This window comes from Apteryx mantelli, chromosome 13 (genome assembly GCF_036417845.1).
Source record: "Apteryx mantelli isolate bAptMan1 chromosome 13, bAptMan1.hap1, whole genome shotgun sequence".
Taxonomy (NCBI): Eukaryota; Metazoa; Chordata; class Aves; order Apterygiformes; family Apterygidae; genus Apteryx; species Apteryx mantelli.
In genome coordinates, this window is record NC_089990.1 from 1,508,126 (window position 1) to 1,520,272 (window position 12,147).

Sequence of the window (12,147 nt, forward strand, 5' to 3'; positions counted from 1 at the left end):
GAAAATACCTTGAAACAGCTGGGTGTCCCAAGCGTGCCTCATCTGCTTCATATCATCCACCCAGAGACTGATGGCAGGAGGCAGAGGGGAAGGAGCTTGGGGTTCACTGACCCCTCTTCGTGCTGAGTGTCTGGGTTTAGGAAGGATTCAGACTTATTACAAACCCCCGGAGTTGTTGATTTCTTGGATTTCTGTCATGTCATGAGGAGCTTTCTCTGGGCCGAAAAGGGCAAGGGTATGTATCTTATTCCATAAACTCCTCTGAGACGAAGGTAAGCCCATGAGGCCAGGGGTTAAAAAGGCCTGAACCAGGCTGGAAATAATAATATGAAAGAAGAGGGAAGGTAGGAAAATGTGAGCAACAGGATCCTGGTGGCTCTTCAGAAGGGGTGAAGATGCTGGTTATGGTGGATGATGGATGATGCTTGTTGTTGCTTTGGTGCCCTGTGGGAGGGGTTGTGCCGAGACAAGCCCCCATCTCAAAATTTGCTAATAGCTTTGATGGATAGTCTGTCCTGGCCTGTCAAGCCTAGTGCTGCCCATCAGTTGCTAGAGACTAGTTAAGACAGTGCTTTATTTATATACTGTGACCAATGCAGAGACTGGTCAGTGCATTGGTCACTCTCAGCAGCACCACCAAGAGAATTTCTTCTGACAGAGGGATTGATGGCATCCAGCTGGAGGTGTCCATACGCTTCAGGATTTATCTTCTCTGCCAGGTAAGTTACGATGCAAATTGCTTCTTTTTCAGGTGGTCATTTCATGAACCAGGGAATCCTTGCAGACAAGTGCACTGGGTTTCTGGGTAATCACAACAACAAGGGGCCGTGTGCCCGTGATGAAAAGTGGAGGCCAAAGGAATGTTTGCTCTGCTCCTCACGAGGTGCGATCACCTCTGAGCTGTGTGTGGAGCCCACCACTTTGTGCCGTGGCGTGCCAAGGGTGTCCCAGCTTCCAGCGCAGTGCCGTGTGGAGATAGCAAGCCAGCTCGCTCCTCCTCCAAGAGCCGGCTGCAGCATCCAACGCAGACTGGGAAGCAGCGTGAAACAGCCTGCGTTAGGGCTGTGCCGCCGCAGCCACCCTGCCTCTGCTCCCTGAGCCAGGTCCTTTTGACCCTGCAGCTATGGTGTTACCTACCCCTGGAAACAGCACCTGGCTGAGGGCTGGATTTCTGGGCAGTGGTCTGGGAATATTTGTGATGAGGATGGAGGCTGGCGTTTCTGCCAGGGCTGAGGGAAACAACATCCCTGAAATAACAGTGGGAACAGGCCAGGGTGCAACCAGATTCCAGGCTGGAACTAGCTGATTTGCAAAAATCTCCAAACTAATAGTCCTGGCTGGGCCTGGCTCTCTCTTGCCTTGCTCCTTCTGCCGTAATTTATTCCACAGCAAAGCGAGCCTAAGCGGTTGCCATATGGATTCGATAGCGTTCTACACCTGTTTTCCACCGTAGATAACAACATGTGGTACAGAGTGATGGAGAAGCAAGCCTGTACATGAGTGTGTGTGTAGAAATCAATCACAGGGAAAGTCGTGTCGGTCCCCGGGGCAGCTGGGGCTCTCCCTGGCTTCTCAAGGTTGGGCCAGCTGGGGCTGGTCTTCTCTCCTCTGGCCTGTGAGATCCCTGTGGAGCTGGGGGGGGGGAGCAGGAGGGGTCCTCTATGGTCTGATGCTCCAGGGAACAAACCTCAGCCCACGCACAAGTCCCCAGCTGGACACCGCCACATCCTGCCAGAGCTCTCCGACGTGGCCACCAGGGAGTGATGGTCCAGCCTGGCCTTCTCTCGGTGGCACCCAAGACCTGGCTGAGGTGTCCCTTGGGGCTAACGGCAGCTGTACCCTGAGGGGTGGTCGGGACCCGAGCCCTCTCTGCCCTGCCAGAACCAGCAATAGGAACATGTAGCAAGTAAAGCACCCTTTTTCCATAAGGGGAAGAGGGAAGGAGGTCGGAGCCCATTTTTCTCTTGCTATCTAGGCTTTTTCTAATAGGGAATGTAAATTTCCATAAGGAAATAAACTGTCGCTGACCTATAGAAACCATCTGAGCGAACCCCCTGGAATCTCTGGGATGAGTTTACAGAGCTCCACATAAACATCCCAGACGAGGCACAGGCCCGGAGTCAGGAATGCTGCCTGTCGGCAGAGGAGTTATAACACACACGTCCTTGTTGTTTATGGATGTCACTGCTAGCGAACGTCTCCCTGACACAGTAAAGCCGCTGGTGGTGGGCAGGGTGCAATGCCTCGGCAGGGCACTGCCCAAGGACGCCCGTCTCGACGGCTCCCCTGCTGCGAACCCAAGCCTTCCTCCAAACCTTCCTTGCCCAGACGCCGCGGGCAGGCAAAGCGGGGTGGCCTCCTTAACCCTGCGGTGCCTGGTGAGGTTTTGCCGAGACTCGCACTTCGGCTGACTTTTGCAGTCGGAGGTCATCCTTTTTTAAAGGTCTTGCAGAAATAATGAGCCAAGCTGATTTGCTTAACGATGAAGAAAAGCCAACCCATATTAGCCCTCCTGCTGCAAACTCACGGCACCGACAGAGCACCATCGTCCCCCAGTTGAAGGGCAGAGTTAGGAGAGCAGCAGCGCTGGGGTGCTCTCCTTTCGCCCCCAGCACTGGTGGCCCCGGTGGCTGCGATCGGTGGCTTTCTGCAGCACCTGCACCAGCGCAGCCCTCCGTCCGCTCGCTGGGTAGCCCTGGCCCACGATACCTCTAACACCAGGCACGCCGAGCCACCAAGGAGCCCTGTCTGGGGCGTCTGCCTGAGCGATGCAGCACAGCTCATGCTTCCCCAGCCCGCTCCGGCAGCTGTCGCTGGTTTTACAAATCAGCGCGAGTGTGGAGAGGGGCTGCTGTTCTGGGAAGTCTCCAGGCCCCGGCCTCAGCCCAGGCGTCTGCCGTTAGTTTAGGAATAAACATGCGGATTCTCATGCTCTGTAGCCCAAGGGAACGTCCCGTGATATCTCCTATCACCCGTTTCCACCTCGTCCCTCCCTGAATGCTAAAATATTTATGTCAAAAGTAGACATTAAAATTCAGGGAAAGCTAAATAGAAATTAAACTTGTGTATTTTGAGAGGAAATGAGTCCCGTAAGGTGATCATGCTGCTATGCACAGATGATTGATGTCAGTTTATTTATCTGCTACCGCTAAATGCTTGCAAAAGAGAGAAGAAAGGAATACGGTCGAGCTCTGCTGGGCGGACAGCGAGCTCTAGTAGTTACGGCAATATCTGCGACATGAGCTTCTGAAGCGTTACAATCAGCTGTGGTGGACCGGCCCCGTAAAGCACTGACTGAATCAAAGCTTCTAGCTTTTGAACTTCCACAGTACAGATCCCGAGCATATCCTTGTCCTGGGTAGCTCGTGCTTCCTCAGCTGTGAAATCACCAGTTAGTGCATGTCCCAGGAGACCCTGAACTGTACAGAGGGGTTTCTCTTGTGCTGGAACACCAAAACCCTCAGGAACCTCTTCTCTTCTCTTCTCTTCTCTTCTCTTCTCTTCTCTTCTCTTCTCTTCTCTTCTCTTCTCTTCTCTTCTCTTCTCTTCTCTTCTCTTTCATTCCCATCGCTGTCAAGAAAATCACTCATACACATCAGAAGTGTCTTGATAGCTTCTTTCATAGACTCTATTCCTTCTGTGGATAGCACCACACTAACCGGTTCACTAGCTGTGTTATTGCATGGGGTAATACCTCGTTCTCCCCCACCTGGAGATCCTGGAGCGGCTTTCGCTGGCTCTATTTCCCTTTCCTTACGAGGCTGCTTTGTTGGCCTGGCTACTATTTGCATAATGGTGCCCATAATCACTTGAGGAGGAAATCATTTCCTTTCACTGGAACTGGGGACCTTTTCATTGCATTTATTTATATATATAAATTCCTGAAAGCCATGTACTGACAGATGCTGGAAGAGGCCGCCCCCTTGAAATGCAATCAGAAACCCCTCTACCCTCGCTTGCGGCTTCCTTTTAGCATTCTTTTTTTTTCCCCTGCAGAAAACAAGGATTGTTGATTGAGCGGTGGTGCTTTCAAAAACATTGTTCATTGGGCCCTGGCCATCTGTTAATGCGTTCAAGGTTATCCAGGGGCTGACTCATACTTATGTCTCTCTCTTTCATTCTCTCTCTCTCTTCAGATCCTGCTCTTCCCCATTTTATACTTCCTTGGAAAGAGATCTGTGATATGGTATGTTTGACACCCAAGAAAGTGTTAGTCATTGCTTACTAGTTGCTAGGTGACAGTGTCCTCCTGCCTGTGGGTTATGTTCAGCCATGCATGTCCTGGGGATGCCATCCCGCTCTGCAGGCTGTCTGCGTGCAGGGTCCGGGCACACACGCTCCAGGGCACTGGTCCCAACACCGGGGAGCAGTCCTCTTCCCCTGGGTGTGGATTTTAGCTCAGCAAAAAGGAGCTCTTCACATTCCTCTTCCAAATTCACTTCTCAAATTTCCTTGCTTTGTGGAAAAAACAAAAATGTGTATATATAAATAAAGCCCTAAGACAGGGAATGTGGAAAGAAATCTCTCCTTCTAGGAATGAGCAGTCAGAGAATGCAGACGGAGGGAGCTGGAGAGGAAGGAGGGAGAGAGATGAGGAAGAAGAGAGAGCAGCGACTCTGCAAAGTGTAAATAACAGAACGACAAAAGCACTTCTCCATACAAAGATGAAGATGAGTGGAGAGAAAACTGCATGTACCGTTTGCTCCCTGCTCGCAGCACACCCAGGCTGAAAGACGAAGGTCTGCTTGACAGCTTTCCAGGAAAAGTCTCCCGTGCTTTCTGGGACAGCAGAGCAGAGAGCTCAGAGCAGGAGCTGGGCCGGACTTCTCCTAAAAGTGAGGCTGCTGTTTTGTTTTTTTATTTCCCCAAGGAAAAATGCTGATTTGTCAAAACAAAGTCTTTTTACAGGAATGTGCTAGTTTCGGCTTAACTCTTTTCAGGGATTTCTGGTCAAAGCCGAAAAGCGAGAGGCAGCGAGCTCCCACCCCATCGCTGCGCGCCTGCGCCCGCCGGCCGTGCCCGCGGGGCTGCCCGTCCCCCGGGGGCCGCGCGCAGCCCGAGCCGAGCGCCGTGCCGCGGTGCCCCGGGGCCGCGAGCCCTACCGTCACAGCGGCCCGGGGCAGGCACAGGGCTGCTCTCGCCAGATGTGGCTTTGATTAGAAATTTTTGGAATAAAAATGAGCAAGTAAAGCACAAAACGGTTTCGCTGACTTTACTATACGCTTCCTGTAAACGTTTCCATTTTGATTAATCAACATTCCTCATGAAAATCATCTCCCCCCCCCAACCTTTAAAAAATCCCCAGCGGAGCTAGGCAAGATTGCCCTAGCCACAGAGCAGGGGAGGGGGGTTCATCGCCGTTCAAGCAAGGCCAGAGTCACCACGCGGCTTTCGCCCAGCAAAACACAAACCCACCCCAGAGCATCCCTGACGACAGCCCAGGGCGGCCGCGGCTCCTTCCCGGGGCCGGGGGGAGAAGCCGGCAAGCCGTGCGCCCGCAGAGCCGGAGCGGAGCTTGCTGGTGAGCGCGTTCTCCTGCGCGTCGTGCACAAGGCGACAGGTCAGCGGGTAGCAGCCCTGCCGGCCCTCGCCTCCGTCCCGGCGGAGCAGCCCAGCCCGGCCGGGGAGCATCCGGGGAGATGCCCCAAGCAGCTCCGCCGCAGAGCTCGGTGTCCGGCTTCGGCGAGGCTGCACCCGGGATGCTCCTGGCTCCCGGCCCCGTGGCCCTCGCTCGCGCCGCTGGGTCCCCGCGTCGCATGGGGCGAGGGGTGTCCCGCTCCCCCGGCGCTGCGCTGGCCTCGGCTCAGCGATTAGAGGAAATCGGCAGCCCTTATAACTCCACTTAAGAGACTCAAATCCTATTTAATGAATGATCATTAGCTGGGGACGTTTCAGATGAGAAAATTGTTTTAGGAACGAGCAATTAAGTCCTAACGCTTAGATCACGTAACTCATTTCTAATTAAACTCACTGTAAATTATAGCAACGGTATTTATTTTTAATGAGAAATAAAACTGAAAAGAAATTGCAGCCCTTCAAAAAAATGAAATGAGCAGGAGGGAGGTAAAAAGAGAGAGCGATGGAAGGGAAGAGAGCAGAGAACAGAGGGGAATGGTGAGAGAGTTCAGAAACAGGCAGAAAAGGGCTATTAAAACCCTCCCCATCGGACCCAAGCAGCAGCCGAGCAGCAATCTCCATGCCCGCTCCGTGCCTGAGGACCTCTCGGCAACAGCTATTTATATTTCTGACCTTTCCCGAAGGTGGCCGATCTCAGAAGCGGCGGCTCTTCGGGGTTTGCCGCTAGGAAGCGGCCTTGCTTCCCTTTCTCTCCGTGCAGCTGCGGCGTGACAAGGAAAAATGGTGCCCATATGGAGACATTAATGATCAGAGGTTGAAAGCGAGCATGGAAGGATCGACTGCTCTCTGAGCAGATATTAATCACATCCATCACAGAGCAGCTCCGGGCAGCGGCAGGGGAGTGGCAGGGGCTCGTCTGCCACGAGAGGCGAACGCACGAGTCGGAAATTCAGAGGTGGGGGAAAAAACCCGGCCGGAGGGGGTGAGGAGGAGTGCGGTGGTATCCATCGGGCCTGAAAGGGGTGCAGTGCTGCAGGTGTGGGTTCAGTGGGAGCCAGGCCAAGAAATTTGAGGGTTGTCGGGGTTGCGGAGCAAGGATGGTCTTCACATGGCCCCAGCGGTCTTCAGGAGCTTCCCACCCCCTGCAGCAATGCCCAGCCCGGCCGTGCTGCAGCGTTTCCTGCACAGGGACACCGAGGAAGAGAAGGAACGCGTGCTAAAAGCATCGGCTGCTGAATTTCCACAGCAGAAAATCCAGTCGTTGGCACCACAGAGCCAAGTTCACCGATTTCACCGCGGGAGCTCCCCTGGTCCTGGGCGCAGAGCAGGGCGTCTCGCCCCCCCCTCCCCGTGCCTGCTGGCCCAGCCTTGCCGCGTAGCACAGGGGCTTTGCAATTTCCCAGGACCTAGATACCTCTTTCGGGAACACCACTGCCTCCCAAGACCAACCTGAAGAGAAACCTTGGACTCGGAGGCAGGGAGGAGAGCGGAGCGCGAGGAAGGGCTGCGTCAGAGAGGGGAGGCTGCCGTTCCCCAGCCAGGCTCGAATGCAGATGTAACTTGCAATTAACTGGGTAGTTCCTGCATACAAAATAAATTCCAAGTGATTACTACAAACTCGGCAAGGCTGTGTAGCTGGTAATAAATGTCCACGTGTGAGCGTATATCTGCTGCTAACTCCAGTAAATAAGCCTTTCCTATTCAACACACCAAAGCCCTTGGGGGCAATTGCATGGTGCCACGGTAATTATGCACTGCTGGTGTCGTTCACCCGGGGACCTCAAAGCACTTTACAAACAGCAATTAATTGGAGTCACTACCTTTCCTGCATCTCGTTCATCCTCAATTTTCAGATGGGGAAACCAAGGTACAGAGATTAGACCTGACTCATCCCCGGTCACCCACAAGAACAGAGGCAGAGCCCCAGTTCCTGACGCTGGGCTTTACAGCCTTGCTGCTGTCCAGCAACCTCCCTTCAGCCTCCCAAATCTCCCAAGGCACAGCAGCAGCGCCTGGGAGACACCCGACAGCGTTGCACTGTGAATATCGAAGCTGTACTAAGGGGAACGTAGAGATAGCCCTGTTCCTTGGGCCAGGAGTTTATTTTTAGTGAAAAACATATTAGTTTGGATCCAATAATGGTGGGCTTGACCCCACAAAGTCAAGTTCACACCAAGCCTACTTGGAGATTCATAAAAGTATAATGTTCTTCAGGAATGTTTCCACGCTCTCAGCACTGTCAGCGTCTCGCCGGGATTTAGAAAGAGGCGCACGCAGAGGGAGGACTGGTTGCCAGCTCCCACTGCCGCTCCAGAAATCCCGTCTGAGGGTCCCGCTTCGGCTGGGCCGGCCCGAGCCCTGGGGGGGCTCAGGGAGGGCGAAGAGAGCGGCCAGTCCAAACGGTGCCTGCTCGAACCGAGCCAAGCTGCGACTCCAGCCCTTCGGCGACGAGGGCTGCGGAGTTTCGCTTGCTGGAAAAGAGACGGCCGATGCCGGTTCGGTCCGTTGGAGGACACCCCTGAGGCCGGAGAGGGGGAAGGAGCAGCAGCTGCTCACCGTGGTGGTGCAGCCACCCCACGGGTCAAGCAACTGCTCTCGGCAGCAGCGCAGCCGGGCCGGGGCGAGCGGGGCCGCCGCTCCGCAGAGCACCTGGAGCGATCGCCAGCATGCAGCAGCCGGGGAACGATCCTCAGCGCCTCGCTGCGAGCAAGCGGAAAATGGAGCCAAAGCTTGGAGCAAATAAACCTTCCTGAGCTTCCCGGAAACATTCCCACGAGGCCTCCGGGGAGCTTTTCCTTTCTCGCTGACGCTGTTTAAACAAGCTCAGTGCCTTGACACAACTGTGCACACTCCTCCTCCGAAAGCCTCACTAATGACTTTTTCGAAGGGGCCCTCTCAGGCTGTTAAGCCAGCACGGGCTTTAGGCTGTGCTGTGTGGCTTGCCAGCTGTCCACACATGGATTTAAATCTGATCGGCGTGGAACAGCGGCGGTTACGGCGCTGCACTTTGGGACAAAAGTAATGATTATTAACCTCCTCCCTACAAACCAGGCTGCCGTCCTCAGGTTTCCTGGCAATCCCGCATGGCAGTCCAGGATCCTCATTCTCTGTCCCCACCGGCGCTATGGGTGAAACATTTGAACACTGACTCTTTCAAGCTCTTTTCCGCACGGATATTTTCCGAGCTGTGTGACCGGCATCCTTGACACCTGGGATGATCCACACAGCATCTTCCTCCAGCGCGACTCAGCGAGGAGGCAGACTGTGATCAGAGGTGCTCTGCCATGGACTGCTTTGTGACCCCCGGAAAATCCAGCTGCTCGGCCAACACCCTGTCCAAGGGAGACGCACCGGTGGTGGGTGGCTTCCACCGGCAGGGGAAGTTCCCATTCATGTCTTTTTCCCACGGTTAGTTTATTTGCATTTGCAAAAATGACAGGAATAAAGGTCCCCTTCTAGCTAGGCATGCACCAAAAAATAAGGGAGAGAGGCGAGCATATGAGGGAAACGGTATTAATGGGAAATGACACACTTTTCTGACTGGTAGGAGGTGGCACACAGGTCTTTGCAACAGGCTCGCATCCAGGCAGAGAAATGCAGCACAGCATAGCATGCATGAGAAAGAAAGAGTCTGCTTTGCAATGGAGAGCTATTACCATCTCTGCATTTTTTTTTCTCTTTTTCACAAAACACTATTTGAAAGATCCGAAGCACCTTCATCCCAAATTTCATGTGAAAATGTTTTGTGTTTCGGGATAAAACCCAGCCACCTCGAAGACAAATAATGGCCTTGTGGCTTGGCTGGGTATTTGTTTTTAAATGAAAAACGTTGGGTTGTTTTCACACTGAAAACATCGCCAGCCAGGGCAATGGAGGGGATGGTGCCATCCTGTGTCCTTCACCCTGTCCCAGCCAGAGGGCAAGTGGCGGCGGTGGCAGCAGGTCCTGCAGGATCAAGGGAGTGATGCCACTCTCCAGGATCCCATGTCCCAGCGAGGCTGGGACTGAGGGAGTGTCCAAAAACTCCAAAGTCCCCTTGTCCAGCAGGTTCAGCCAAAAGCAAAGTTCCTCAGAGACAGGTCCCAACTCTTTGGTCAGACCTGGTCGTCTGGGGAGAGGAGACCTTAATGAGAGAGGAATGAGAGATGCACAGACCCCTGGAGATACACAGATCCCCAAAGCCTCACTGACCCCTTGCCAAAACAGGACTGACATGTTTGGTATTACGGACTGCTGGGGAAGAGCATTAGCAAACACGAGAGACAGACGTACTGAGGCCGTACCTATGGGCACACAAGGAACTCAGCTAGGTCCCTCCAAGTGCTGCACACTGCGACTTTTATGTGGGGCTGTGGTTGATTGTCTTATTTCTTGTCCACTCTGAACAGAGTTAATATTCCCTGGCTCAGCAGCCTGGAAACCGATCATGGGAACCTGATGCGAGCTAGTGGACTTCATATTTTCATCATATATTTTGTCTGTGTTTTCTGTCGCCGGATCTCAGGAGCAGGGTTCCCTCTCTCTAGTCATAACACAGTAGTTCATTCCCACCTGGGACTAATTTTTTTGCACTTTTGTATTGATGCATTAGCTACGAGGGCTTGGAAGACTGTCGTCTACACTTGTTCTCAGTTATTTCCAAACAAGAAACAGTCAAGTCCTCAAGCTCTTTCTCCGTCCAGCCAAGATTTTGCTGGAAACTCCCTCCCACTCTGCGAGATGAGCCAGGCAAGATGACCACAGCTCTCTAACACCTGTTCCTCACCCTTTGAGTGTTTAGCCTCCACATGCAAAAGCAAGGATCTTCCACTGATGCCTTTGGGCTGTCTCCAATCCACAAGGCACAGCTTGCTGTGCACAGACCACAGAGAATTGAGTCCTATTCGCCTTGCCTCGGAGGCTTGCTACAGGGATTTTGCACATGTGACTAGACTGTCTGGAGCCTAGGATGGCCCCCAAAGCTTGTGTGTGGTGAGGAGGTGGGCAGAGAGGTGTGCAAGCGGCAGAGGCCAGGGTGGGTTCGGGCCCACGCAGTCTGCAGGGCAGTGGTGCTGCATGTCAGCCTCTCGCTCCCTCCTCCGGGCCTGTTCGGGGAAGAGCACTTTAGGAGACGTCTCACCAGGACATGAGCTTCCTCCTCAGAAGGAAAATGCACAGAGAGTCCTTCCAGTTCCTCTCTAAAACCTAAAAGTCAGGGCAATCACATGTATGGCTTTAACACCTGGAAACCTTTCTTGTGAGATTATTCACAATAATTATTGTGCAACTGCTCTTTAAGCCATACCAAGAAATTCCCAACAAGCAGGATTGGTTCTGCCCGAGTCCTCTTCCTTACCTTCCTCCGCCCCAGACCGTGGCAGCGAGAGACACTGACTGGTCCCTTTGCCGGGGAGCCGAGTCAGCACTCGGGCTGCCGAATTCAGCCCTGCTGTTTCTGTCTGAAACGGCATGTGCATATGGGAGAGGCCGGCTGCGGGCTGTGTAACCAGGTCAATGTTAAACACATGCCCCTTTGGAAAGATTATATGGAACGTGTTTTCCATGGCTGCGGACAGCTGTGCTCTGGCAGTATCATCTGTCTTTTAATGGTGCCCTGCCGAGTTCTAAAGTTGCCACTATTTAGACACGATAGCAAGAAACAAAGTGAGAAAATGAGGGGAGAGGAAGCAGACAGCACAGGAGGAGACAAAGGCAGCACCAGGCTCTCCATCTGCAGCGTTTCCAAAACGTGACCCATCGCAGCAGGTCCCCGGGCCAGGCCTGCTTCTGTTTACTGGTCCCTCAGGTGGCAGTCTGACGTGGCAGGTGACAGTGGCAACCATCATTAGCGATGGAGTAGAGTTTCTGCCCTTCCCATGGTCTCCCGACACGAGAAATGCCCCTGCGGAGCAGCCCTCACCTCCGTCCAACCCCAGCCTGGCCCGGTAACCGGAGCCGAGAGCAGAGGACGCTTCAAGTTGGAGCCTAATGACTTCCCACCCCAGGACTGAGGAAACTGCAATCAAAGGGCTCGTTACTGATATAAAGAGCTACTGTGCTGCCACGGCACCTCCAGCTCTGGGGCCGCTTAGCCACCTGCCTGGGAAACAAGGAGGCGCTTTGGTGCCGCACCGGCTGGCGCGCACCGGGTCTCGCCTGGCTCTATCGGCGCAGTCTGGGGTCCCGAAGGCCCGTCCGGCTTCACCGTGCGCCTCCTTCTCAGGCTGGGGCTGCTCTCACCGCCTCCGGCCTGAGCCTGCCCGTGTCGCGCCGGCACGAGGACTCCTGCGGGAAGGGGACGCGTTTGGGGGCAGCAGCCCACGTGATAATGTGCTGATCCCTGTGCAAGCCTCTTCCCACCCGAGGGCATTCATCCTCTAGGTTTTGTTAGGGGTTTTTTTGCCAGTTTTTTTGAGGATGAGGATGAGGATCACGGCTGAGATGCTGAGGAAGGGGAACGTGTGGAGACAGCGCAAAGAGAAGGAATGAGGAAGCCTGGGGGATGGGAGGGGAATTCCTCCCCGAAATGGATGATAGTATTAGATCCAGATCAGTCCGGGAGCTTAAACATCCACAGCTCAAGTCTGTGGT

The 12,147-nt window shown here is 53.9% G+C and overlaps 1 long non-coding RNA gene across 1 annotated transcript; it reads left to right on the forward strand.

The window, feature by feature from the left end:
• The first annotated feature begins 645 nt into the window (after nucleotides 1-645).
• On the forward strand, nucleotides 646-5,177 carry LOC136993269 (uncharacterized). Its single transcript, XR_010885518.1, has 3 exons — nucleotides 646-719; nucleotides 4,535-4,835; nucleotides 4,941-5,177. It is a non-coding gene; the product is annotated as an uncharacterized lncRNA (long non-coding RNA).
• The last annotated feature ends 6,970 nt before the right edge of the window (nucleotides 5,178-12,147 follow it).